Here is a 27,691-nt window from a genome sequence, read left to right on the forward strand (position 1 = left end):
ATAGGAAATGCCTCCCTCCCTTCACCGGGGTGTAGGAACTACGTGATGGGGCTCTGCGTATGTAGCAGGGCATCTTCCATACGATGCAGCTGCAGTTCTCTGAAGCTCTCTTGGCTTTTTCTAAGACGGGGCCTGAGTTTACCTCCCTCCAGCTAAGAGCACTCTCTTTTTGGAGATGGAGTAGACATTATAAATAGATGGAATGAGAATAATAGAATCTCTCTCAGGGCCAGAATGGCCAGGCCATTTCCATTCTGCCTAAATGAAACTAATGAAATATAGATGACAAGATTCCCTATAGAGAGCTCTGCACTCTGCATCAGCGCCCTTTAAGTCCATTTTATTTCAACCATAAAGATTCTCAAAAAAAAAAAAAAAAAAATAGTAAGAATTGGCCCCAAACAAAAATCCACACAATCTAAAAGTTCACTGGTGTCAGGTCATCAAATATCACTTAAAAAATGTCACACATCAATTGTCTCCATACCCCTTCCCTAATATCTTTAATCAATTCAGTTCATTTTCATCTCTCCCAGATATTTCTCTGTGGATTTGTCTTTATTCACATATAGCACAGCCACCCTGGGATAAATATTAAATGGTAGGAAAGGAAAGGAGAGTTTCTGAAAACTGCCGAGCATTAATTTTGCTACTTCTTCATTCAGCCCAGGTGCTGGAGCCGCGGCCACACTTGCCAAGTTTCTCAGGGTTTCAGTCTGCGGTCGTGTGCTTTCCCTCCGGTGCTGATGGGGTTCGAGTGAGATGGGGTGTGAGGGAGCGGGATGCCTGGGCTGGCTGCGGACCAGCGCGGAGCTCCGGGCCTCGGTGTTTGTGCAGGTGCGCCGCTTCCTGTCCGTGGATCTTCAGTTATAAAAGGAGCTATAAACTGTGTCAGGAGTAGGGGGAAGCCAAGAATGAAATGACCGTTTCCGAACTATTTAAAGATGTCTTCTATTTAAGACCCTTTTCTGTCTTTAGCAGATTGTATGACACGTTTATAATGAATAAGCAGAAGTGTCTGTTCAGGTGTATGCTGAAAAAAATATGAATTGAATTTAAGCAGGAAGGACAAAGGAAAGGAGACAGAGAACAAAGGAGGGAGGGAAGGGGGCGCTGTAATGTTACACTTAAGGAAATGAATATGTTAATATGGAATTTGTAAAGAATGCTAATTACTGAATGCTCCCCTATTTTTGTCAATAGAGGCAACAAAGTGCTATAGTCAGGGGAAGTAGCCAAACCGTTTATAATACCATAATCACTCTCCTTTATCCCTTACGCTGATGTAGCATTTATAGCCTAGCCTCTGGGGGACCTTCTGCATTTATTGTTTACATATAAACATGTACTCAGTAGTATTTATCTCTATAGCCATATGCTCAGTACAGTACCTGGCTGACTGTACTCAATAGATATTCTTTGACATTAATTCATTATTGTAATCAAACCTAAGGATTTTCTTTATAAAGGCAGGCAGCACAGTGTGAAGGGATGAATTCTGGAGTCAGATTGTCTAGTTTGAACCCTGGCTCCTCCACCTATACCTGTGACCTTCAGCCTGTTACTTGACCTTGCTGTGGCTTCAATTTTCCGTCTGTAAACTGAGAAAAATAATACTGCCTACAGCAAAGGATTATAGTGATAAATAAATTATGTATACAAGATGCTTAGAAAAGTGCTTAGTATATAGTAAGTGCTAGCATAATGGCAGCTATTATTTAATTAGGCCTTTAATAAGTCACACTGAAATGAGAGCCCTACACAATGATCTATTTTGTTAAATGTAGACTGAATAATATTAATAGTATATATTGGGTGCTGCTATCAACTGAATTTTTTCTTCGTTGAGAAATTGTTGAATACCGTTAGCCAGTGGGAACAATGACATTATTTGTTTTAATCTAGAACATTTACTTTGCCCTAGTCCAGTTGACCTCCTCTGCATGCCCCACACCCTTCTAGAATAGTGGTGTTGCTTTGTTTTGGGACTAAGTTTTGTCACTGCTTCTGCAAGTGCACCAAGTTCATTGTCAGTCCAATATTTATCAGTTTCTAAGACAACTTTGTTTTCCTTTAACTTGTTCTGCAAATACATGCCCTTTATTTTTAAAACTAACCTGGGAATCCTTTCACTTCTTTCAAACATGAGTGGTTTTGTTTTTGTGCCTTGCCTGTTTGGTGCTCCCATTGCAACAGTAGGGAAGGCAAACCAGTGCACTCCCCTTGTGGAGGACAGTGAAGTTTTTGATTGGGTTATGGACTGAAAAAGAGATCCTTCATTGCTTAGCACTATGACACTTTCAGCGTAAATGCCATCAAGCTGTACCTTATCTGCAGTAGCTTACCTTATTTTCAGCCTCTTCACAACAGATATTTTTAGGCTACATAGTGCTCAGGGCAAGGGGCAATTTAGTGAGCATTGTTTATCTCTGGGAGCACCCTGAGGGCATAGATCAATTCTGAATCAATTTATTATTGCTCATGTCTAGCAGAATGTTTGTGTTGGTGTGTTGAATTGAAGGGGTAACATAGGATGCTATACCCTTAGGCATGTATTTGTTAGAAAGCCCCTATGCGTTATTGAGCCAAAATAATACATTTTAATGGATTTGGCTTAGTATCCTCAAGAGAAATAGTTCAGATACAAAGGGTAAAGATGAATTGAAAGAATATCTGAACTCAATCGCTCAAATTATTTTACAGCCCCTTAGGGAAAAGTGGCATACTTGTAGTAGTACTTGCTCCCGTGGTGAACAGGTGTGCTCAGTTTCAAAGGTCTTGGGGATGTAAGTAGCCCCCATGGTTTCCATTCACATTCACCAAGTCTTTTACTGTCTGTTTCCCTGTCTCTTTAGGATCCCCTACCACAGTGCCTCATATCTGGTAGGCATTTCTCTTGGAGAGTTAGACTGCGTAATGGTTGAAAGCATGAACTTGGACACTAAATTTTCAAATAAAAAACACTCACTTGAAGTTATTGTGTCGAGAAACTACTATACACAGAGCACATTTGCCATAGTGTTGGATAACTGAGAGCCACTGTGTAATAGTAAACATGATCTCCACTGGATCCCACGGCAATCATCCACCTGAGGAAGATGACGGCTCTAAAAAGCGTCTGCGTTTTTAGGGCTTTAGAAATCGTATTTAACTCTTCCTGTTTCTAAAAATGTTCAGTTTATGGAAACATTTGGATTTATTTATCAACACTACAAAAGTCGGTAACTCATCCTGACTATTGGTAATACCATCCCTACTCACTTCCCCTCCTCTCATGACCTGATTCCCTCCTCTCTCACTTTTCTCTCCTGAAGAACTCAGTTCAGGTGCATGAGTCTCAGAAAATGCACAGTGCGATTGAAAATAGAGATTATTCATGAGTCAGTGGTAAAAGTCTGATGAAAGTATGTACTGCCTACTTGTTGAAACTAGATGGGTTATGCAGGAAAAATGTGAGCACAACAACTCGCTTGTTTTCAAACTCTCTCCTGGCTTTGTGTGGCAGACACATTCTTTCTTTCTTCATTCAACTATTTAATCATAATCCCCTACTTGACCTGTACTTTTCTCCAGGTTCTGAGATAGTACCAGTGGGTATGTGGTAACTGATTGCATGTAGTGGCAAGAAACCCTTAAATGATAACTGGTAAAATAATTAGGGTTATATTTCTTTGGTGGCTACTCAGTCAAATATATGGATAAATTGAGTTCTCTTTCATTACATTCACTCACAGTGAATATGCTAATTTCTAGACCCTCTCTTTAGGTTGTAAAAATTGTATTTTAAGACTAATATACAGCAACATGATCCAAGAGAAAAATATATAATTTAATATTTGAATATTGTCTTAATTATGAAGGACTACTCTGAAGCTATGTACTAAAGGAAATGCTCTTTCCTTCTTTTCTATTTAATACTACTTTTAGTTTTAATTATGTAAACCAATTTAAAAGTTAATCTTGTACTTAACATATATATTTAACAGAACTAACCTTTTGCTGTATTTTTTAGATTGCATTTTTGTAAAGAAAGAAAATATTGCAAACACAGTGAAAGCTCTATTCTTTCCCCTCCTTTTCATGTTCAAGTTAACTACTCCTGAAGTTGTTATGTTTAAAATCCAGGCATTTTTTAATATTTTTGTATATATGTGTATCCATAAACAACATACACTAAGTGTAAGGTTTAATAAATCTTATCATGGTCTATAACTCCCTTCAGAGTTTGCTTTTATTACTCAACAGTGTTTAAAAATTTTACCAGCCCTGGCTGGTGTGGCTCAGTTGGTGGGGCGTCGTCCACACACCAAAAGGTTGCAGGTTCGATTCCTGGTCAGGGAACATGCCAGGGTTGCAGGCTCGACCCCCAGTAGGGGACGTGCAGGAGGCAGCCAATTGATGTTTCTCTTCCATTCCCTTCCTCTCTAAAAAAAAAAAAAAAATTATCCATGTTGATACATTTAATATAGAGTTCATTAATTTTAATTGCTTTATAATATTCCACTGCATTAAACCAGTCCTGTTATGATACCTTAAACTATTATTATTACGTTTTTTTGGAGAGAGAGGAAGAGAGAGAGGAAGAGCGAGAATGAGAGAGAGAAACACTGATTTGTTGTTCCACTTAGTTGTGCATTCACTGGTTTCTTCTTGTACGTGTCCTGACCGGGAATTGAACCCCCAACCTCAACATGTTGGGACAATGCTCTAACCAACTGAGCTACTGGGTCAGGGCCAAGAGATCTTAAATTATTGAATGCCTCCAAGTTTCAGGCATTATGATAGATATTTGATTTCTGTCCCAGGTTATACCTTAATTTGATGATATCTTACTGACTGACGAGGCTAGAATGAGAAAATTTAATTTTTCAGCCCAGCAAAACCTGGCATTGCTGAGCTTACTAAACGTCCTCTCAATTCTGTTTGCAGACTGATAGTTCTTTGCCAAGCTTGTCTAGTTCGTGTAGCACTGTGGTAAATACACCTACCAGAGGCCCGCTCATTCTTCTAATATTCTAGCTGGAAACCTGCTTCCCTAAGTTCACGAGTTTTTTAGGCATGTTTTCTATTTCTGAGTTATCCCAGGCAACATTTTTAACTAAATATTTTACCACTACACATTTTTCTAGCCTCCTATAATAGTTTATTGTCTTTCACCACTTGTTCTGAAAGCCGGTGCCACATATATTGGGGCTTGGCATAATAGTACCTTAATTCTAGGTACCAATTTCTATATACTTATCTTTTGCCAAAATATTGCATAGCAAACCATCACGATATTCAGTGTCTTATAACAATGATCAGTTATTCTTGCATTCACATTCGATTTTCACAGCTAGAGACAGGCTGCTGTAGTCTGGGCTCGGCTGGGCTGGATTGCAAACTGCAGGTTGAATCCAGATCTGTTCTACCTGCCTTTTTTTCTTCCTTGGATCATGGGTAATTGGGACTTCACCTTTTCTTGGTAGTCCCAGAAGCCCAAAAGAGATAATTCGGTAACACAGGAACACGCGAATCCTCTGTTTATATCGTGTCTGCTATCATGCCATTGGTTAAAACCTAAGGTCAAGGGGCAGGAAAGGGTACCCAAAGTTTCATGTCAAATAATGTACAGAGTGATGAGTAAAGAATTAAGAAAAATGTCGTTGCCCACAAGAAGTAAGAATATCTTACTTTAATTGATTGCCTCCTGTATGCCTCATTCTGCAATAGGTGCTTTCCACACGCGATCTCACATAATTCTCCTGTCTCCAGCATGAGCTATGCATCATTATCTCCATTTTACAAACAAGAAAGCTAAGACTCAGGAGAGTTAACTAGTTAGCTTAGTAAGCAACGAAGCCAGGAATTGTATCCATATCTTTAGGTCTCCAGAATTAATGCTCTTTCTTCTAAAAACCATACAACCTCAATTATTTTCCCAAATTTTAATGTAAAAAAATTAGATATACATAGTCATAGACTTTTAAATAAATAATAGTACTAATCAGTATGTCTAATATGCGTCTCATATGTGTCCTTCAGGACCACTTTATCCTCAGTGCTTTTCTTGTGAGAAACAGAAGAGATAAGCCTAATTATCCATTTGGGTCCAAAGAAAATGAAGACAGGAAAGACAAATGGACTAAGCTTAGAGTTAGAAAAAGAAATCTGGACTTACATTTTCTTTTTTTTTAAAAATGTTTTTAAAACATGTAGCAACCTCCTTTTCTTTAAAATGTCAATGGCAAAACATAATATGATTATACTGATGAAACTGGTGTACAGCAGTAAAGAACTCTGTCATCTCTGTTGACAAAAGAATCTTCAGGAAGGAAACAAAAAATCTTAGACCCCTGAATTTCTTCTTTGGTAGGAAAAAATGATTAGTGTGACATGTTATCAACAGAAAAGCACAGAGCATGCTATAGAACTGGAGCATTGAGTGTTTATGGACAACTCATCAGAGAGTCTGATTATATTAGCAAAGTATATATATACCACGTTGGCTGCATATTGGTGCACTCATTCTGGCGGAGAAGGCCATTTGAAATATAATACACAGAGGTCTTTGAGATTGATTTCGTGTGCTGCAGAACTCATGAACAGTATGAATCTGACGTAACCTAGAAGACTGCCAAATAGATACCTGTATACCTGCACCTTCCTTGAGAGAGGAGAGCCACACTCAGGTGCCTGAACTGTACTGGGCTTTAGGATTAGCTCCTGTGATAACTGCTGAATATGAAAAATGTCAGAATCAGTATTAAAATTGTTATGACTTTTGAAAAAATGGTAGAGTCATTTCCCCATAAAAACTGTGGGGAAATTTTAAAAAAAACAGCTTAACTCTGCATTTTTACAACAATATATGTATTTTATCTCAATGAAATATTGCCTTTTTTGAGGAGGCATAAAAGTGCACAAGAAAATCAGACAAAATTAACACTAATTCTAGAAAAAATGAGAGCTATTTCTTTATATTTTCTTAAACAGAAAAAAGACAAAAAATGAGAAAATTCAATGCAGGTTACCTTATAGCTATTCGTGAAACTCTGAAGTAGAGAAAAAGAAACCGGAGAGAAGACTAAAATCTGATTTGGAAAGATGGACAATGTAGGAAAAGATTAAGAAAAAGTCTCCTTTGTTCTTTAGTTCATCAATTTATTTTGCAAAGGCAGACGTGTTATTTCCTGAGATGTGAAGCAGCTGAACATACTTCATTTTAACTGTTAAAAGAGGAGACAAACAACCTTATATAAGAAGGCAAATAGCCATATGACAAGCTACCAGGGAGGACTTTTCAGGATAAATAAAGTTCCAAAGTCCAACCCTCTGTATCCACAATCGCTAACCCATGGTTCAGCGTTGGCCAGCTTTATTCTGATCCACCCGAGGAGCGTGCCCGTGTAGCCTTCAGAATAGCCCTCATTTGCTCAGGACCATCCATCCTGGGCCATCCAGGAGCCAAAGTGCTCGTGGACTGATTCTGAGCCTAGGCACCAACCACAGAGCATATTATACATATTCGGTCCATTGCTCTCCATTACAAATGCTCCAGGGTGAATTTTCCATGCCTTTAAAGCACTTAAATGTCACATTAACTCCTTTTGATAACACCACATATTAGGAGATTAATCATCCTATGTAGTCCTGTCATTAGAAATTGCTCCTTAGATCCTATGATTAAACCAGTCCATCGAAGAGTAACATAGTTACTTATTAATAGATGGGTCTCCTTCCCATTGCAGCATTGTTCTTATTGAAATGTAATTTGAAATGATGTGACGTGCCTATATCTAGAAACACTATAAGAAAAAGACTCATGAAAATGAGCTCGTCATTGTATTTACTGCAAGGATGTTGTTTATCACATCACAGTTTCCGTCTCAAAAACAACCCACAGAAGACAGTTCTCTTTAATTTCATTAAAAAGAGAGTGTGATTTTTCTTTACATTGGGTGTATATTTGCTTTACAAACACTATCAGTTTTCTAAAACATTTACCCCTTATTCAGGTTTAGTACACAGCTTTAGGGCATGCAATGTATATTATATACTAACTTCCTTCTGTATTTCATTGTATTTTCCTTTCCTCATTTTCTTCCATCTCAGCTTTCTTACCTTTATTTATTTTACTTTGCTGTATTTTTTAACTCTTTAAAACACGTCTTACATTAAACCCCTTTTAAAACAAACAAAACAAAAAGGTAAAAATTGATTTTATCACAGATGACTGGAAGAAGTCATGATCACGAGGAGACTGATTTTCTTGGTATTCAGCAATTTACTGTGCTGCCCGCTTGAGCAGAAGTAAGTAAAGCTCAGCAGGGCCACGCTGCGCAGCGTTGCTGCTTGTCTGCTCTGGGTACTGTGGGTGCCAGAGTCTCCCCGCCCCGTTCTCACCCACTAGAGACACATATCGTAGCCCATAACTGTCTTTAAAATTGCTAGATGTTATTTTTGATAACAAAAACATTGAGAATATATAAATCCATGGTGTAGAATTAACTATGTTGTAATTACGAAACTTTTAAGCAGATATAAACTTGTAGAGAGCAGACCGGTGATTACACAGCTTCTAGCGTTAATTGCCAATTAACAGTTAATATGAGAATCCTTCTCACAAGGAATTCCTGAAAATCTTAGTCAGTTGAAAGGACCTATTTTATTAGTAATAAGTGTTTTTAATTTGTGGTCATTGAGAGTATTGTTTATATTACTTATCCTGGACAAATAATTAACAGTGTGTCTATTTCAAGACTGTCTTTCACCGGTTTGGTGCAAAATCTAGTTTGTGTGTTTGTGTTTCTCTGATGCTGGGAGGATGGGTGTTTGAATTGTGTGCCTCAGAGCAGATCAGACTCCTGGAATACTAGAGTTTCAATAACCGCAAACTGCCACCTTTAAAGGAAAAGACACTTTTATGCCTTTTCTGCATCATCAAGTTCTTCGGCTCATTTTCCAGCCTGGAAACCAAAGGCACGAACTATATTAAATCCAGCAGCTGAGAGGCATATTTAAAATAATGGATTTGAAGTTATCCTAGCAACAGCTTTCCTGAGATTTCGAAGTAGTTAATGTTGTGATCAGAATGGTTGATGGGCAGTTATGTAAAGCCTAGTCTATGTGTTGCAAAGAAATTGTGGGTTCTAGCTTTACTGAATTTTTTTGTTTGTGCAATGTTTGAACTATGGAAAAAAACATTAATCTTAATAGTTTGTAATGATGCCTTATTATGACTTTCTTATTTATAATTTTTTAGATCTTTCTGATGTTTGAAATCTCTTGGTATCATTGGCTCCAATTCTGTTGTTGGTCATGCCTTTTTGTAAATTATGAGGCCCAGAAAGACAGATGTTATTGAAGGTATTAAGTTACTTTTTTGGGTATTTTTGTCTCTTATTCTCAGTTTTTCAAAGGCTTTCTCCTTTACCTATTTGTATTTTTACTCCTTTTTAGAAATAAATTAAATTCTTTTTTTTCTAAATCCTAAATTATAAAAAGCAAACCTGTGCATTTATTTACATACCAATGAGTCATAGGAAAACATAAATTTTTCATGTGTCTATATATCTATGTTAAACATACCAGTTTTTAAATATAATATTTATATAGCTGTTTGTTAAATATATCCATATATCACCTATAAATCTCTCTATGCATGTGTACATATAAATATTTTTATCATTTTTAAAGCAAAATTTTAAATGTCAAAAAGAATATGTGGTGAAATATTTCCTCAGCCACCTAATTGCCCTCTCAGAGACAAGGCCAGTTATTACTTCCTTATGTATCCTTCCGGAGCTATTCAGTGTACACACAGACATACATGCATTTTTCTTCTCTTTTATAAAAATGCAGTAAACTACAGATTTTATTCTGTACCTTGTTTTTATTTCCCATAAGAATATGTCTTTGAGCTTGTGTATATCTATCTATCAATCTACACATAGAGATCATCATTTTTATAGCTGCTGCATAACATTTTATTATATATAGGGTGTCTGAAAAAATGTATACACACTTTAACAGCTGATAGCTCAGTTTTGAAAATGAAATGTATTTTAAGAAACGCTGCCTTTATAATTATTCAAAGTGTGTATATACATTTTGGGGGGACACACTATATATATATGAGAGAGAGAGAGAGAGATATTGGTGATGTTTCTAGAGTTGAAATTTTCAATATTTTTTCTTCTTTATGCATTCTGAGTTTTGCATCATACCTGGGAAGGTTCTTTCACATTTTGAAATTATTAAAACATGTTTTTCATCGTTTCTTCTTGTACTTTTAGATTTTCTTTTTCCACTTTAACTTCATTGACCTGTTTGGTGTAAGGAGTGAAGCTAGTTACTTCTGCATGTTGCTTTTTTTCTGTATAAAATACAGAATAAACTTGTATAATTGGGGGAAAATATCCTATGACTCCTTTATTGAAAAGAAGTGAACCCTAGCCAGTTTGGCTCAGTGGTTAGATCATCTTCCTGGGGACTGAAGGGTGCCAGGTTTGATTCCCACCAAAGGCACATACCGTGATGCAGGCTCCGTCCACGTTTCTTTCTTTCTCTCTCTCTTTCACTCTCTCTGAAAAAGCAGTGGACAAAATGCCCTCGGGTGAGGATTGAAAAAAATTTTTAAAAAAAGAAAAGAAGTGAAAATTCTGGATTGACTTAGTAAAGATTGACATCTCTAGCTTTTTCCTGTGGAAACCACCAGGTTAAGAGGAGTGTGGCCTTCTCTCCACACCAAGGTGTGTGCTTGTCCACTGATATGTGTACCACAAAAGGGGAATCATCTGGTAAAAATGTCACTTTTCTGGCTGTGTTCAAGGCTCCCATTCAACAAGATTTTGTGAACTTTGTTCACACCAACTTGTGCAAAAAAATTGACAACCCTCTGTGGTCAGTGAATTGGCAGGTCGTCAACCAGTGCTGAGTCCTGGGTGCTGATAGAGCTGTGGCTCAAGTTCCCAGAGTTCAAGGTGATGGGGCTCATTGTTCTGGCCAGGGTGCAGGTGCCGTTGGCACCACAGAGTGGACATGGACACAGAAGCGATACGCCATCTGCTCTACCCTGGCTGCCTTGGCCCTACCAGCACTGGTCATGCCTAAAGGTCATCATATTGAGGAAGTTCCTGAACTTCCTTTAGTTGAAGATGAGGTTGAAGCTACAAGAAAATCAAGGAAGCTGTTTTGCTTCTTAAGAAACTTAAGGTCTAGAATGATACCATAAAGGTCTATGCCTCTAGTAAATGAGAGCTGGCAAGGGCAAAATGAGAAACAGTCATTGTATCCAGCACAGGGGACCTTGCATCATCTGTAAGGACAATGGTATCATCAAAGCCTTAAGAAACATCCCTGGAGTTACCTGATTAATGTCAGCAAACTGAACATTTTGAAACTTGCTCGTGGTGGGCATGTGGGCCGTTTCTGCATTTGGACTGAAAGTGCTTTCAGCAAGTTAGATCATCTCCATGGCACTTGGTATAACGCTGCTCCCTCAAGAGTAACTACAACCTTCCCATGCACAAGATGCTCAATACAGGCCTGAGCAGAATCTTGAAAAGGCCAGAGATCCAAAGAGCCCTCCTTGCACGACACAAGAAAATTCATCGCAGAGCCCTGAAGAAGAATCCACTGAAAAACCTGAGAATTGTGTTGAAGCTAAACCCATATTTAAAGACCATGCGCTGGAGCACCATTCTCCTCCAGGCCAAGAACCACGAGCGCCTGGTAGATAAAGCAGCTTCACTAGAAGCCAAATCAGATGAGCAGGAAGCCTGTGGTAGGGATGAAAGGAAAGAAGGCTGTTGGCATTAAGAAGCAGAAGCCTTGGGTGGGAAAAAAGGCTGCAGCTACCAAGAGCCCAGCAGCTGACAAGCAGCCCACCACAGAAGAAAAGCCTGTGCCATAAGCTTAATCTACTTGTTCCATGAAGATCAAATCACTCTAGACGGCTAATTTTGAAAAAAACCTGATCAAAGACAGTGAGGAACATCTAAAAAATTGACTTTTTAATAGTTTAAACATTTTAATCAAGGTATTTGTCCCAATTCCTTGTGGTATCTCCAAGCAATGTTTTAAAGTTTTATTCAAATAGATCTTCCAATTTTCAGGTTAAATTTAATGTAGTTGTTTTTAATTTTGCTACAATTTTATGGAGAAGGCTCTTTTTAAAATCATTACTGGTGATTGTATATATGGATATTATTGATTCTTTTAATTAATTTGTACCCAGCTACCTTTGTATATTTTCTTCTCATTTTTCACAAATTTTAAGTTGGTTCTCTTGGATATTATAGGTAACCAATCATATCTGTTCTTGTAGGTAACCAATCATATCTGTTCATATCTGTTCTAGTTTCCACTATAGTTTTGCTTGACAACCTTTATTTTTATTTATTTTGTATAATTATGTTGGCTATCAGAACTAGAAAGTATGAAACAAAAGTGGTGGTGGTGAAGAGGCTTTTATTGTCCCTGATGTTAACCAATCATATCTGTTCTTCCCAATGTAGTCAGGACTAGCTGGCTTCTGAAATAAACACTAAATCTCAGTGGCTTAATGAAATAAAGTTTTATTTTACAATATACACCAATACAGCATGATAGGATCAGGTGGCTCTATTCAAGGAGTAATTCAGGGATATAGACTTCTTCTATTTTCTATTTCCATCATCTTAGGGCAGGGGTTGTCAAAATTTTTTACTGTACAGCGCCAGAAAGTGAATGTTTTAAGCTTTGCTGACCATGTAATCTCTATTACAACTACTCGGGTTGTTGTAGCTTCAAAGCAGCCACAGACAATACGTAAATGAATAAGCATGGCTATGCAATAAAACCTAATTTACTGCAGGTGGAGGCCGGATCTGGCCCATGAGCCATAGTTTGCCAACTCCTGTTCTTGGGCCTCAGAATACTACACTGGATTTTCTGTACCCAGCGGGCAGATGTGGGAAGAGAGAACCAGGATGGCTTGGAATGTTTTTATTAGACAGACTTGGAATTAGTACACCTCACTTCTGCTCATGTTCTGCTTTGTAGAACTGAATCATATGGCCTTACCTATTGGGAAATATAGCTTATATATGTATACAAGTAAAGTTAGAAAAATAGATATGGTGATCATCCAGCTAGTTTCTACTATATTTTTGCTTGACAACCTTTATTTTTATTTATTTTGTATAATTATATTGGCTATCATCACTAGAAAGTGTGAAACAGAAGTGATGGTGTTGAAGAGGCTTTTATTGTCCCTGATGTTAATGACCAGCTACAATTTGTCATTAATCTTGATAACTATGTTTAAGACTAGGAAAGATACATTTTATCATGTTATGGAAGAATTTACATTCTTTGTATTTGTATTCTACAACAATTTGTATTCCTATTATTTATGGAAGGATCTGTTTTGGTACAACCTATGAGTTAAGAATAGTTTGTATATTTTTAAAGGATTTTAAAAATAAATAAAGAATGAGCAACAGAAACTGTATGTCACCTTCAAGTCCTAAAATATTGGCCATCTGATTCTTTAGAGAGTTTGTCAACTCTTGCTTTAGAACAGCACTACTCAAAGTGTAATGTAGAGACCAGTAGAATTAGCAACACCTAGACTTTCAACACTATTAACATATTGGGCCAAATAATTTTTTGTTGAGGGGACTCTTCTGTGTGTGGTAGGATGTTTAGCAGCATCTCTGGCCTCTACCTACCTACCAGATGCCATTAGCACCCTCCCACACCATCAAAAATATCTCTAACAGCACTGACAAATTGCCTCTGGTGGGCAGAAGCTCCACCTGTTGAGAACCACTGATGTAGAAACTTGGTTGAAGTACAAATTCATGGCCTTGTCCCAGACATGCTGAATCAATCTCTGGGGTTGGGGTCTCCGTCTGTGTTTTATCAGGCTCCAGATGATTCATATATACACTAAAGTTTGTGAACCACAGCTTCAGAATCATTTAAAGAACTTTGAAATCACCTTTAGAACTACTTGTGTAACCATGAGGTGCTATTGTAACAGTCGCATTTTGACAGCATTCTTCATATTTTCTTTGTAAAAGAGTGGTTTCAATTTTTTATTGTTTCCAGTGGTATTTAACAAATTATGTTATCTGGAATATTAATCACCTTGTCCAGATTTTAAAATGTATTTTCATAAAGTTAAGTAATTTCTTATGAATTTTTTTTTTACTTTACTTAGCTAATGGTTTATTTTATTGTTATTTCTAATAATGTTTTCTACCAATTTTATCTAATAGTTTCTTGTGTTTTGCTATTTCATTTATTTCAACTTGTATTTTTATTAATTCCTCAATTTGGCTTTCTCTGGGGTTTTGTGTTGTTCTTTTTCAAAGTTTTTTTATATATAATTGTTTATTTTAATTTTGTTGTTATAACATAAATATTTAAAATATAATTATTCTAAGCTCTACCAAGTATCTCCCATGAGTTTTGCTAGGCAATTACTGTAATACTGATATTGATCTACGTATTCTAAAATTTTAGTTTTGTGTTTATATTTGACTTGTATTTTTTAAAAGAAAGGTAATTTGTTTTAAATGAACAGTTTCTTAGCTTTTTCCTCATTTTCTTGTTAAATGATTGTCAGCAAATTCTATACTAATTATATTCTTTTGGAATATGTTGAGAGTTTTGTGCAGTTGATTTTTTTTTTTTTTTTAGTAAATCTCGGGTTCAATATAGAATTGGGTCTGTTACTTTCTTTCATGTGTAATAATCGAGTTTAACCCATTTGCAGTAGGTTTTTATGGTTAGTATAATTATTTCATGTTCTTTTACCTTATGCTTTCAGTTTGTGTAGGATTTTTTATAAGTATTTTGCTTTTTGGGCATGTCTTTCCTTTGTTTTGCATGTGTTTTTTCTGGCAATATGGAAATTTTTACTTTTACTCAAGGAGATCCTTTTAAGCTAGAAATTTCTATAAAATCCTTAATTTTCTATATTTTACACAAATAGCTGTTTACTCTAGAAGGGACAATGATTATGTTATCACATTTCTCTCACTATCCTTCCTTTCCCTCACCCAATTTAGTTGACAATGTTGTATTTCTTAATATGTACCCATATGTTGCTAAATAAACTGAAACCCAACTGATCAGTTTTAAGGTATATAGTTTTTTAACTAGCTGTAAGAGAAAAGTAACTTTACATTAAAAAAAAATTCAAACCTTCTCTCTTTCTTCTCTTGCCCAGTTTGTTAAATTATTACCTTGTCAGGATGTATAACATTTATAAAAAGTTCTATAACCCTGTCTCTCCATATGTTTCAGTTAAATAGAATCAATGTTTATTCCAATTATTTTGCTGTAATTTTCCCTTTCTTTCCTGTTGGGAAAATTATTACTCAAGTCATTTAGTCAAGATATGAGCTCATAGCTATATTCCTTGGTTTTGCTTGTTCAAAAATATGGGGGCTAATTATTGGATCATAGTTTGATTTTGAGGAGTTTGTCACCATTTTTTCTATTAGTATTTTTTATGTTGGATATTGTGGTAGAGAAAACTGAGATCAGGCTGATGCTTAACCAGATAGAAATTATTCAGTTGTGTTGCCTGCATCCTGGAGAATTTTTCTTGATCTTACAAAACAGTAATGTAACTAGGATACATTTCGCTGTGAAACGGTCCTGATAGATGGTGTGTCATTTGTATCCACAAATTCAGTTCTTCCTTCATTTCTGGAAAATTTCCTTGTAATTTATATTTTAATGTTTTGTGCATTCCTTTGTCTGATTTTCATAGCTATCATTTTATAAAACCCACTGAACTCTTTAAATTGTTTTCTTTTACCTTTTCCAACGTTCCTGTGCCTTGCAATTCGTCTGTCTGATTGTGTACTTATTTCCCTGGTGTTTTTATTTTTTTCTTCCCTTTCTTTCCTGAACTTTATCGGCTCATGATCTGTCTATTTTTGTTTTCTCACCATCTGTTCTCTGATCTCTCATATACCCATGTGTCCATATAAAATTTGGCTTATATTACTATTTATAAGAATGAGAAGGTACATATTGGGAGACAATTAGCAGTTTTATCTACAAGACTGGCCTTCCATAGATAACATTTTTCTTGTCCCAAGCTACGTGTCACATAACTGGGGGACTGGGAACATGTGTTACCTGAAGGACTACCATCTTTATTGGGACAGGAGGCATGTTCTTGTGCCCCTGTGGTACAAGGCCTCAGAGCTCCATCTCACTGGGGTTTTTTGTGTTTTTTTTACTGTAGTTTTTTGGAGCTACATGGATTTTTTTTTTTTAAATTTAATTTTTGTTTAAAATATTACAGATGTCCCTTTTTCTCCCCAATGACCCGTTCCACCCCGTTCCTTCCCCCTCCCCAGTCCCTCTCCCCACCATTGTCCATGTCCTTGGGTTGTGTATATATGCACATAAATTCTTCGGTTACTCTCTCCCCCTCCACCCACCCGCCCTCCTTCTGACATTCGTCAGTCTGATCTGTGTTTCCATGTTATTGAATCTATTCTGTTCATCAGTTTATTAAGTTCTTTAGATTCCACATATAAGTGAGATCATGTGACGTTTGTCTTTCTCTGCCTGGCTTATTTCACTTAGCATAATATTCTCCAGGTCCCTCCATACTGTCCCAGAGGGTACGAGATTCTTCTTCTTTACACCTGCGTAGCATTCCATGGTGTAAATGTCCCACAGCTTTATCCACTCATCTACTGATGGGCACTTGGGCTGTTTCCACATATGAGCTATTGTAAACTGTGCTGCTATGAACATAAAGGTGCATATATTCTGATTAGTGTTTTAGGATTCTTAGGATACATTCTTAGGAGTGGAATCACTGGGTCAAAAGGCAGCTCCATTTCTAATTTTTTGAGGAACCTCCATACTGTTTTCCATAGTGGCTGCACCAGTCTGCATTCCCACCAGCAGTGTACCAGGGTTCCCCTTTTTCCACACCCTCGCCAGCACATGTGGTTTGTTGATTTGTTGATGGAGCCATTCTGACAGGTATGAAGTGATACCTCATTATGGTTTTAATTTGCATCTCTCTGATTAGCAATGTTGAACATTTTCTCATGTGTCTCTTGGCCATCTGAATGTCCTCTTTGGAGAAGTGTCTATTCAGGTCCTTTGCCCATTTCTTAATTGGGTTGTTTGTCTTCCTCTTGCTGAGTAGTATGAGTTCTTTGTACACTTTGGAAATTAGCCCCTTATCAGATACATCCTTGGCAAATATGTTTTCCCAGACCGTGGGGTTCCTTTGTATTTTGAGGCTGTTTTCTTTTGCTGTGCAAAAGCTTTTTAGTCTGATGTAGTCCCATATGTTTATTTTCTCCTTTGTTTCTCTTGCCCTAGGAGATGTATCAGTGAAAAGTCCACTACGTGGGATGTCTGTGACTTTACTACCTATGTTTTCTTCTAGGACTTCTATGGTTTTGTGACTTACATTTAAGTCTTTTATCCATTTTGAGTTTATTTTTGTGTATGGTGAAAGTTGGTGGTCGTTTCATTTTTTTGCATGTAGCTCTCCAATTTTCCCAATACCACTTATTGAAGAGACTGTCTTTACTCCATTGGATGCTCTTGCATCCTTTGTCAACTATTAACTGACCATAATGGCATGGGTCTATTTCTGGGGTCTCTGTTCTGTTCCATTGATCTATATGCCTTTTGTTGTACCAATACCAGGCTGTTTTGATTACAATAGCTTTGTAATACAGTTTGAAATCTGGTAATGTGATCCCTCCCACTCTGTTCTTTTTTCTCAAGATGGCTGCAGCTATTTGGGGTCTTTTTTGGTTCCATATAAATTTTCAAAATGTTTGTTCTAGGTCTGTGAAATATGCTGTTGGTATTTTAATAGGAATTGCATTGAATTCATAAATTGCTTTAGGTAGTATGGATATTTTAATAATATTAATTCTTCCAATCCATGAGCATCGTATATTCTTCCACTTGTTTAAATCTTACTTTTTTTTTTTTCCAGTGTCATGTAGTTTTCCGAGTACAGGTCTTTTACATCCTTCGTTAAGTTTATTCCTAGGTATCTTAGTTTTTTAGTTGCAATGGTAAATAGTATTTTTTTTTTTAGTTTCTCTCTCTGAAAGTTCATTGCTGGTGTATAAGAATGCCATTGATTTCTGGATGTTGATTTTGTGTCCAGCTGCCTTGCCAAATTTGTTTATCAAATGTAGTAGTACTTTGATGGAGTCTTTAGGGTTTTCTATGTACAATCATGTCATCTGCAAATAATGACAGTTTTACTTCCTCCTTTCCAATTTGGATGCCTTTTATGTTTTCTTCCTGTCTGATGGCTGTGGCTAGGACTTCCAGTACTGTGTTGAATAAGAGTGGTGAAAGTGGACATCCCTGTCTTGTTCCGGTTTTTAATGGAAATGGTTTTAGTTTTTGACCATTGATTGTGATGTTGACTGTAGGTCTGTCATATATGGCCTTTATTATGTTGAGATATGATCCCTCTATTCCCACTTTGCTGAGAGTTTTTATCAGAAATGGGTGCTGGATTTTGTCGAATGTTTTTTCTGCGTCTATTGATATGATCATATGATTTTTGTCCTTCGTTTTGTTTATGTGATGTATCACATTTATTGATTTGTGGATGTTGTACCAGCCTTGCATCCCCGGAATAAATCCCACTTGATCATGGTGTATGATCTTTTTAATATATTGCTGGATCCGGTCTGCTAGTATTTTAGTGAGGATTTTAGCATGCATGTTCATCAGGGATATTGGCCTGTAATTTTCTTTCTTTGTAGTGTCTTTATCTGGTTTTGGGATTAGGGTGATGCTGGCCTCATAAAGAGTTTGGGAGTTTTCCTTCCTCTTGAATTTTCTGGAATAGTTTTAATAGAGTAGGTGTTAATTCTTCTTTGAATGTTTGCTAAAACTTGCCTGTAAATCCATCTTGTCCAGGACTTTTGTTTGCTGGGAGTTTATTGATTACTGCTTAAATTTCATTAGTTGTTATCAGCCTATTCAGGTTTTCTGCCTCTTCTTGATTCAGCGTTGGAAGGTTGTATGCTTTTAGGAATTTGTCCATTTCTCCCATGTTGTCCAATTTTTTGCCATATAGTTGCTCATAGTATTTTCTTTCAATCCTTTGTATTTCTGTTGGGTCAGTTGTTATATCACCTCTTTCATTTCTGATTTTATTTATTTGGGTCCTCTCTCTGTTTCTTAGTGAGTCTGGCTAAAGGCACATCAATCTTATTTATATTTTCAAAGAACCAGCTCTTGGTTTCATTGACTTTTTGTATTGTTTTTTTAGTCTCTATGTCATTAATCTCTGCTCTGATCTTTATTTCCTTCCTTCTACTTCCTCGGACCTTTTTTTTGCTGTTCTCGGTCTAGTTGTTTTAGTTGTTGTGTTAGATGGTTCATTAGATCTTTTTCTTGTTTCTTGAGATAGGCCTGTAATGCTATGAATTTACCTCTCAGGATTGCTTTTGCCGTGTCCCATAGATTTTGAGTTGTTGTCTGTTCATTTTCGGTACTTTCCATGAAGTGTTTGATTTCTTCCTTGATCTCCTTGGTAACCCATTCATTGTTTAATAACATGCTATTTAGCCTCCCTGTGTTTGAATATTTTTGAGTTTTTTTATAGTGGTTGATTTCTAGTTTCATGGCATTGTGATCTTGATATGATTTCAGTCTTCTTGTATTTGTAGAAACTTGCCTTGTGACCTAACACGTGGTCTATTTTTGAGAATGTTCCATGTGCACTTGAGAAGAATGTGTATTCTGCTGCTTTGGGATGAAATGTTCTGTAACTATCAATTAAACCCATTAGGTCTAGTGAGTCATATAAGGTCTGTGTTTCCCTGCTGATTTTTTGTCTTTATGATCTGTCCAGTGCTGACAGTGGGGTGTTAAAGTCCCCCACTATGACTGTGTTGCTGTCAATATCCCCCTTAAAGTCCCCCAAGAAATTTTTTATATATTTAGGTGCTCCTATATTGGGTTCATAAATGTTTATAAGGGTTTTTTCCTCCTGTTGTCACTGGGTTTTACATAATGAGAGAACCTAAGTTAGGTTACACACGTTGTTAAAGGACATACAAAATGAAAACATTCCTGTGTTTTTAAGCCTTTTATATCCCATATATTCAGTAGAGATTTAGGGTTCACTTTTCTGTTCACAGGTATGTAGCCCAGCTGCCAAGTTTGCATTAGTTAATAGCAAATTAATGTCTAATAGCAATGCCCAATAAAATGCTTGCCTCTCCAAGCTCCATTTAGCTTTGCAGCTGCAATTACCTTGTGCTGTATATTTCTTCACAGCACGAAGGTATCATTTGGAGGTTTATAAATGTTTTAGAATATCAGGAGATAAAATTAGATTTTGTTTTCCCCGGTGAGATAACAGATGTTCTAAGATGCTAATTATACTGGGAACAGTATCATTTACTTAGATTATATTAAACTCATTAAAATTTTTTCCTTTTGGTTTTGTTCCAATGGATAGCATTTTTTTCTTTTTCTTTTATATGTGTGTTTGGCTCAAGGAAAAATAATAATGAGCACACGGTTGTCTAGTACCTAGTGTTTTCAGTTCCTAGTGAAATTTGGCCATTAAAATGCTTAGTGTATGTATACATAGACTGTTACCACACTGCCCATGTGGAAAGCTTGGCATCCCTCTTATTAACAGTTTATCTGATTGGCTGTCTGTATTTTCCTTTGCTTTTCTCACTGTCTGGCATTTCTTTGGCTTCCTCTCTGAGTCTCTTTTTCTCTTGATGTGTATCTTTTTGATTATCTGTCAATCTAATTATAACTTACACACATATGGAAGGCATATATTGGGTTATATTGGGATGTTTAGAATGTTACCCAGTATAAAAGATTTTGGACAAATTAGTATGTAGTTGAGTCTTTCCTTAACAAGTATTTATTCAGTATCTTCTATTAGTATAGAGCTCTGCTACCATGTGTTTAAAATGGGCACTTTCTTATAACTCAAGGCATCTGCAAGGTTTTAAAATTTTAATGCAGTTGGTCCTTGAACTGACCTCTGAGTTTATTTTGCCTTATGTAAAATACACAATTTCTTGCCAAAAAGTTCCTCTAGCAGAGTGATATTTACAACCATTGGCTCTTACCTTTTTACCCTGTTCTACTTCTCACTCACCAAGATCTAGAAAATTAGAATGTAATTTTAGCTTAAGATCTTAGTTTTTATTCCCTTTTAATTACCAATTGTAAATCAACAGTTGAAAAGAAATACTTTTGGAATAGGTGTAATCATTATGCACTTCCTAAAATATTTTTGGGAGCCTATTTCCTCCTCTCTAAAGTTAAGCTCTAAGTTTTATTAGATTTGCTTAGCAACCAGATACTTCTGGTTCTGGCCCTTGTGAATCAACTTGATTTTATTTTCCTAAGTGTTTCTTTGATTTTTATTATAGATAGGTCTTTAATTGTTTCTCCAGCTACATTCTGCAGAAACATTCTCCCCTCTGAAGATACCGATGACTATTTTTATGACTTCTCCAGTTTAAATGACTTGACATTATACTTAAATGTAACAGTGCAACCGACATTTTTGCATGTAATAATTAGCAGTCTAACTAAGAAATGAAAAAAATTCACAAATGGTTTGGTTCCCTTTCAGTCCATGGGCATTATACACTGATGTACTTAATATGAAATGGAGAAATGAAATGATACCTTGTTTCAGTATTAACAGTTTTGTTTTAAGAATTTATGAGTTCTAGCCCTGACTGGTGTGGCTCAGTTGATTGGGCGTCTTCCCCTACACCAGAAGGCTTTGTGTTCAATTCTTGGTCAGGACACATACCTAGGTTGCAGATTCGATCCCTGGTTGGGGTGCATATGAGAGGCAATCAATTGATGTTTCTCTCTCACATCGATGTTTCTCTCTCCCTTCTTCTCTCTCTAAAGATCAATAAAAACATATCGTCGGATGAGGATTTTTAAGAAGTTACCTTTTTCTAGCAGCTACATAGACTGTCCTCTTTTCACTGATGTGTCTACCACCATTTCCTGCCTCTTTATCTTTCTTTCTGTTCTTACGGAAGTAGCTTAGAGGACCTTGCTAACACAATTCATCCCCAGTCATTCAGCTATCTGGTGATGTCGTTTGTGAATGAAGATTTTCAGAGGTGTTGCTAATAGCCGTTAGCTTTTGTTACCCTTCCCTCCTTTGTTGCACCATACCAGAATTATGAGACTAAGGTTTGTTTTCATTGCCTCCCGTCTTTACTTCCACTTTCTCCTCACTTCACTGAGCACTGCTTTCAAATTCTATTGAATTTCTCTTTTCTTCTAAATAGATCCTGAGGGTTTTTCTGACTTACTCTTCGTGATCTTCATGCATCATTTGATATAATTTTCCATTCTTCCTTCCTTGGCTTCTATCATATTGTACTTTCCTTGTTTTCTTGTGGGTCGTCTCTCTTTCCAATCTCTTTAATTCCTCTTCCAACTTAGAGTGTTTCTCATGACGTAGGCCTTGACCTTCACTATTCTTCCCTTTACATGCTTTCTTACAGCAAATTAATAATAGAAACTTCATTCCCAAGATAGAATCTCTAGTCTCAGTCTTATATGGATGTTCTCATTCCACAGTCCTTTGACACTTGAATTTTCTACTATTACTCTGAATTCAAAGTGCCAATCCAAACTCATCATATATCTTCCAGCTCTAAATCTTTAGTTATTTAACCTCTCTATGCTTCAATTTCCTCAGGTATAAAATGGAAATATTAATAGAGGATCTCATTGGCTTGTTATGAATATATATGTGTGTATATATTCAATACTAGACATTATTATTATCCCTTGACACAAAATTTCCAATTAAATTAGGCTGTTCTTATCACCACCAACTAAAAATACACTGGACAGGCTCAATTTCACTCCTCTTCCCGTAATCCATAATTGTCCATCCAACACAATTATCCTTGTGACCCATTGTAAGTTTGAATTTTGCCATGAAGTCTCTCCTGATAAATCCAAGGCTAATCAACTTCTCCCTTTTCTTTTAATGTAATTTTCCACACTAATCATATACACTAATTTGATGTGTATCTCCCTACAAACCAAACTGTGAGTGACTAGTGATGTGAATTCATACTTTTCTTGTCTTGCCCTCAGTCTTTTGCTATCTATGGACATGGTAAGCACTTTTTAAATAATTTTTTGAGGGAAGGAAAGGTTAAAAATCTTTAAAAGGCCCAAAGTGTCACAGCTATGGACACATAATAATTTCTCACATAGTTAAAAATGTGTCACCAATATTGAATCTGGAGCCAAGTGTAACTGGAAAAATGTAGAAGCTACATTCATTGAATGCTTAAGTTGGGTAGATAGTCAGTGTTACCTAGAAGTAAGTGTATTTTTTTTTTTTTAGTCTTAAGTGTTTAATTGTGACTCAGTGCATACTCATAAGGTGTCTGATACTGGGATGAGTTTCCCTGTATCATCTCCCTATATTATTTATATATATATGTGTATATTTATCTATATCTATCTGTCTATCTGTCTATCTATCTATCATCTATCTATCTATCTATCTATCTATCTATCTATCTATCTATCTATCTATCTATCTATCTATCTATCATCTATCATCATCTATCTATGGATGTATGTCATAGATAGTTCAGATCCATTAACAAAGAAGCAAAGGTTAGAGTTAGGGTTAGAGTTCAAAGATCTTTCACATCAACTTTATGCTCCATAACTCCAAATTTTGACAGCGAATAAGGGGGGCTGTCACCAAGAGTACAGGTTTTAGGTTGATATACCACATTCATTAGGCTTTACTGGGGTGTGTGTGTGTGTGTGTGTGTGTGTGTGTGTGTGTGTGTTTGTTTTTTGGTTAATCCTCATTCAAGGATATTTTTTCTGTTGGTTTTTTAGAGAGAGTGGAAGGGATGGGGAGAGACAGAAAGAGAAACATCGATGTGAGAGAGACACATCAATTGGTTGCCTTCCGCACGTGCCCTGAACAGGGTTGGGGATTGGTGCCTGCAATTGAAGTACACACCCTTGACAGGAATCGAACCCAATACCCTTCAGTCCAAGGGCCGATGCTCTAACCACTGAGTCAAACTGGCTAGGGCTAAGCTTCACTGTTTGGTTGGTTGGTTGGTTGTTTTTTGTAATTTCCCATTTTTTATGGTATTTTTAAAAAATTTACCTTTATTGTTGAAAGTATTACAAATATCTCCTTTTTCCCCACATTGATCCCCTCCCCCCGTATCTCTCTTCCCAACCTTTACCCCACTATTGTCTGTGTCCATGGGTTATGCATATCAATTGTTATATTGATCTCTCCCTATCCACCCCCACCTTCCCTTTGAGATTCATCAGTCTGTTCCTTGCTTCTATGTCTCTGGATCTATTTTGTTCATTGGTTTATTTTGTTCATTAGATTCCACATATGAGTAAGATCATGTGACACTTGTCTTTCTCTGACTCACTAATTTTGCTTAGCATAATACTCTCCAGGTCGCACCATGCTGTCTCAAAGGGTAAGGGAGCCTTTATTTTTATAGCTGCATAGTATTCCATTGTGTAAATGTCCAAGAAGATGCTTGATATGATTGTAATCTTCTTGAACTTGTAGAGACTTGTTTTGTGTCCTAACATGTGGTCTATCTTTGAGAATGTCCCATGTACACTTGAGAATGCCTATTCTGCAGCTTTGGAGTGGGATGTTCTGTAAATGTCAATTAAATTCATCTGATCTAGTGTGTCATTTAGAGTCACTTTTCTCGTTGATTTTTTATCTGGAAGATCTATCCAGTGAAGTCAATGGGGTGTTAAAGTTCCCTACTATGACTGTATTGCTGTCAATGTCTCCTTTAAAGTCCTTCGGAAGTATTTTGGGTATTTTTTCAAGCCAGTGTGAGTCCTTTGTTCTGAGGTGGGTCTCAAGACCCAGCATATATTTGGGTCTTGTTTCCTTATCCATTCACCTACCCTATGTCTTTTGATTGGGACATTTAATCCATTTATATTTAAGGTTATTATTGATAGGTACTTCTCTATTTCCATTTTATTTCTTTATGCCCATGTTTCTCATTCTCTCTATTTCAACCTCTTATTAAAGTACTCCCTCTAACATTTCTTGCAGTGCTGGTTTGGTGGTGATAAATTCCTTTAGCTTTTTTTTTTTTTGTCTGGGAAGCTCTTTATTTCACCATCTATTTTGAATGATAGCCTTGCTGGATAGAGTAGTCTTGGTTTCAGATCCTTGTTTTGCATTATCTTGAATACTTCATGCCATTCCCTTCTGGCCTGTAGAGTTTCTGATGAAAAATCAGCTGACAGCCTCATGGGAGCTCCTTTGTAGGTAACAGCTTGCTTTTCTCTTGCTGCCTTTAAGATTGTCTCTCTGTCTTGAATATTTGGCATTTTAATTATGATGTGTCTGGGCATGGGCCTCTTTGGGTTCTTCTTGCTTGGGGCTCTCTGTGCTTCCTGAACATGTGTGACTTTTTCCTTGACCAGGCTAGGGAAGTTTTCTGCCAGTATCTCTTCAAATGGGTTCTCTAACCCTTGCTTACTTTTGCCCTCTTCTGGCACTCCTATGATGTGAATATTGTTATGTTTCATGTTGTCCCACAGCTCCCTTAAACTGTCCTCCTGTTTCTTAATTGTTTTTCTTTCTGGATCTCTGATTGAATGATTTTTTTCTACCCTGTCTTCTAATTTGCTGATTCAACCCTTAGCTCCCCCTAATCTGCTGTTCTTTCCTTCCAGTGTTGTTGAGCATCCTTATGATCAGTATTCTGAACTCTATATCTGTAGATTGCTTATCTCCATTTCACTTAACTCATCTTCTGGAGAATTCTTTTGTTCTTTCATTTGAGGCTTGTTTTTTGTCTCCCCATTTTGGCTGCCTATTTGGATTTGTTTTTAGGTATTAGGTAGATCTATTAGGACTCCCAGTCTTTTGGATGGTCTCTGGTACAGGCCAATGTCAGACACTGTTTGTGAATGGCCTTTAGTACCCTGTTTGAAATTTCCCACACTCCACAACTTCTGGTTTCCTCTACTGGGGCTGGGTGTGTTTGGACAGGTCCAAGATGTGCACCAAGGTCTGCGTTTCCAAGCCTAGTCACTATACGGTCTCCACTTCTCCTCCTTTGTTATAAGGGTGCTCTCCAGCTAGTCTTCAATTGATTATTCAATGTGGTTTTTCAAGGTTATTTTAGTTTTAATTTCAGTTTGGTCCTGGGCGAGTGTCAATGTAGTTTCCACTCAATCTGCTGCCATCTTGGATCATTTGCTTTCTAAGTATTCCTTAGTCTTATCAGTTGCCACAAATGGTAACCACTAGCCACATATGGCTATTTCAGACTTGAAATGTGACTAATCTCAGTTGAGATGGGCTCTAAGTATAAAAAACACTTGATTTTAAAACTATGTATGGAAAAAGAGAAGGTAAACTATATCAATAATTTCAACATATAATCATGTTGAATGTTTTTGCTCTGTCGGATTAAGTAAAATGTATAATTAACATTAATTACACTCATTTCTTTTTACTTTTATTGATGTAGCTACTAGAAAATGTTAAATCAAGTATTTGGCTCACATCATATTTCTATTGGAGAGTGCTGATCTAGATCAAAGAGATATTTGAGATTTTCTTTAAAATAGGAACATGTACTAACACAGAAGACTACTGCTAAGAACTAAGACTGTGGTTTGCATTCCTACGAGGGTTTATCCAAAATCTACACTCCCTTTGCCTCATCTCCTGAACAGAAGTTTCTAAACCACTTATCATCTCATTCACACCACACTGTTGTCCTAGTCTGTATCCCTAGGAATCAGCACCATGGCAGGCCAGGAATGTGGAATAGCTTTGTAATAACTTGTCTCATCTCTGCCCCTTCTTACCAATCATGATGGTCTTGCATGTTTGTAACTCTAGCTTCACCTTGATTTAAGAAGAACTACAGTAGTTATTTAGCTAGAGAAATAATTTTGTACTAGTCTTCTGGTACTTTATTTTAGATCTAAATACCACATTTTATGATAGTTACTAGACTTATACATGTAATATGATACAACTTCTTCTGAGTAAGATTCTGTTTGACTTAGTGGTTTTAGTTCAGCTGTTCTGATGAATTTAGAGAAAAGAGCCTATTGCAATTTAATATTCTTTCTTAACACCTTTTGGCACCACTTGAAAAAGTAAAGGGATTCATTTTTCAACTGATATGTGGCTTCTTCAAAACCTTCTAGAAGTTATGGGAAGAGAAAGTCTTTAAGTGATAGCAGCTTATTTTAAACCTGAAGAAACTGCATGATGATCAATTTAACAATATAGGACTGTGTATTCTCTCTCCTTTCTCTTCCCCTCTAGTATTAACATCAATTTTAATTTAATTTGTGTGTATGTCTGTGTATTTGTATGCTCCCACAATGTGTGAGGCACCTTGACAATCTGGATCAATGAGAACAAGGAGTGCCCAGAAACTTTTTTTTTTAAACTTAAGTTACAATTTGCGTTAATTACTAGAGTATATTATCATGGCCAGATAGGGGATATCCTTAGTAATTTTCATTTGAATAATTTTTACATAGTTGTTTCTAATATATACCTAATGAAATGGCAACCTGTTTTATGATTTCATACCATAAGTTTTTATTGTTGTTGATTATTTCTCAACTTGTCCTAGCGTCACTCAGAAAGAAATGT

At 36.6% G+C, this 27,691-nt stretch overlaps 1 protein-coding gene and 1 pseudogene across 3 annotated transcripts in view; both read left to right on the plus strand.

Moving 5' to 3' along the window:
* Positions 1 to 27,691, plus strand: part of ARHGAP24 (Rho GTPase activating protein 24) — a 625,501-nt gene that overhangs the window by 314,974 nt on the left and 282,836 nt on the right. The window lies entirely within an intron of this gene.
* Positions 10,754 to 11,896, plus strand: LOC308562440 (large ribosomal subunit protein uL4 pseudogene; annotated as a pseudogene). Its single transcript has one exon. The product of its transcript is annotated as a large ribosomal subunit protein uL4 pseudogene (transcript).

The sequence above is a fragment of the Miniopterus schreibersii genome, assembly GCF_964146895.1.
Source record: "Miniopterus schreibersii genome assembly, chromosome: 1".
Taxonomy (NCBI): Eukaryota; Metazoa; Chordata; class Mammalia; order Chiroptera; family Miniopteridae; genus Miniopterus; species Miniopterus schreibersii.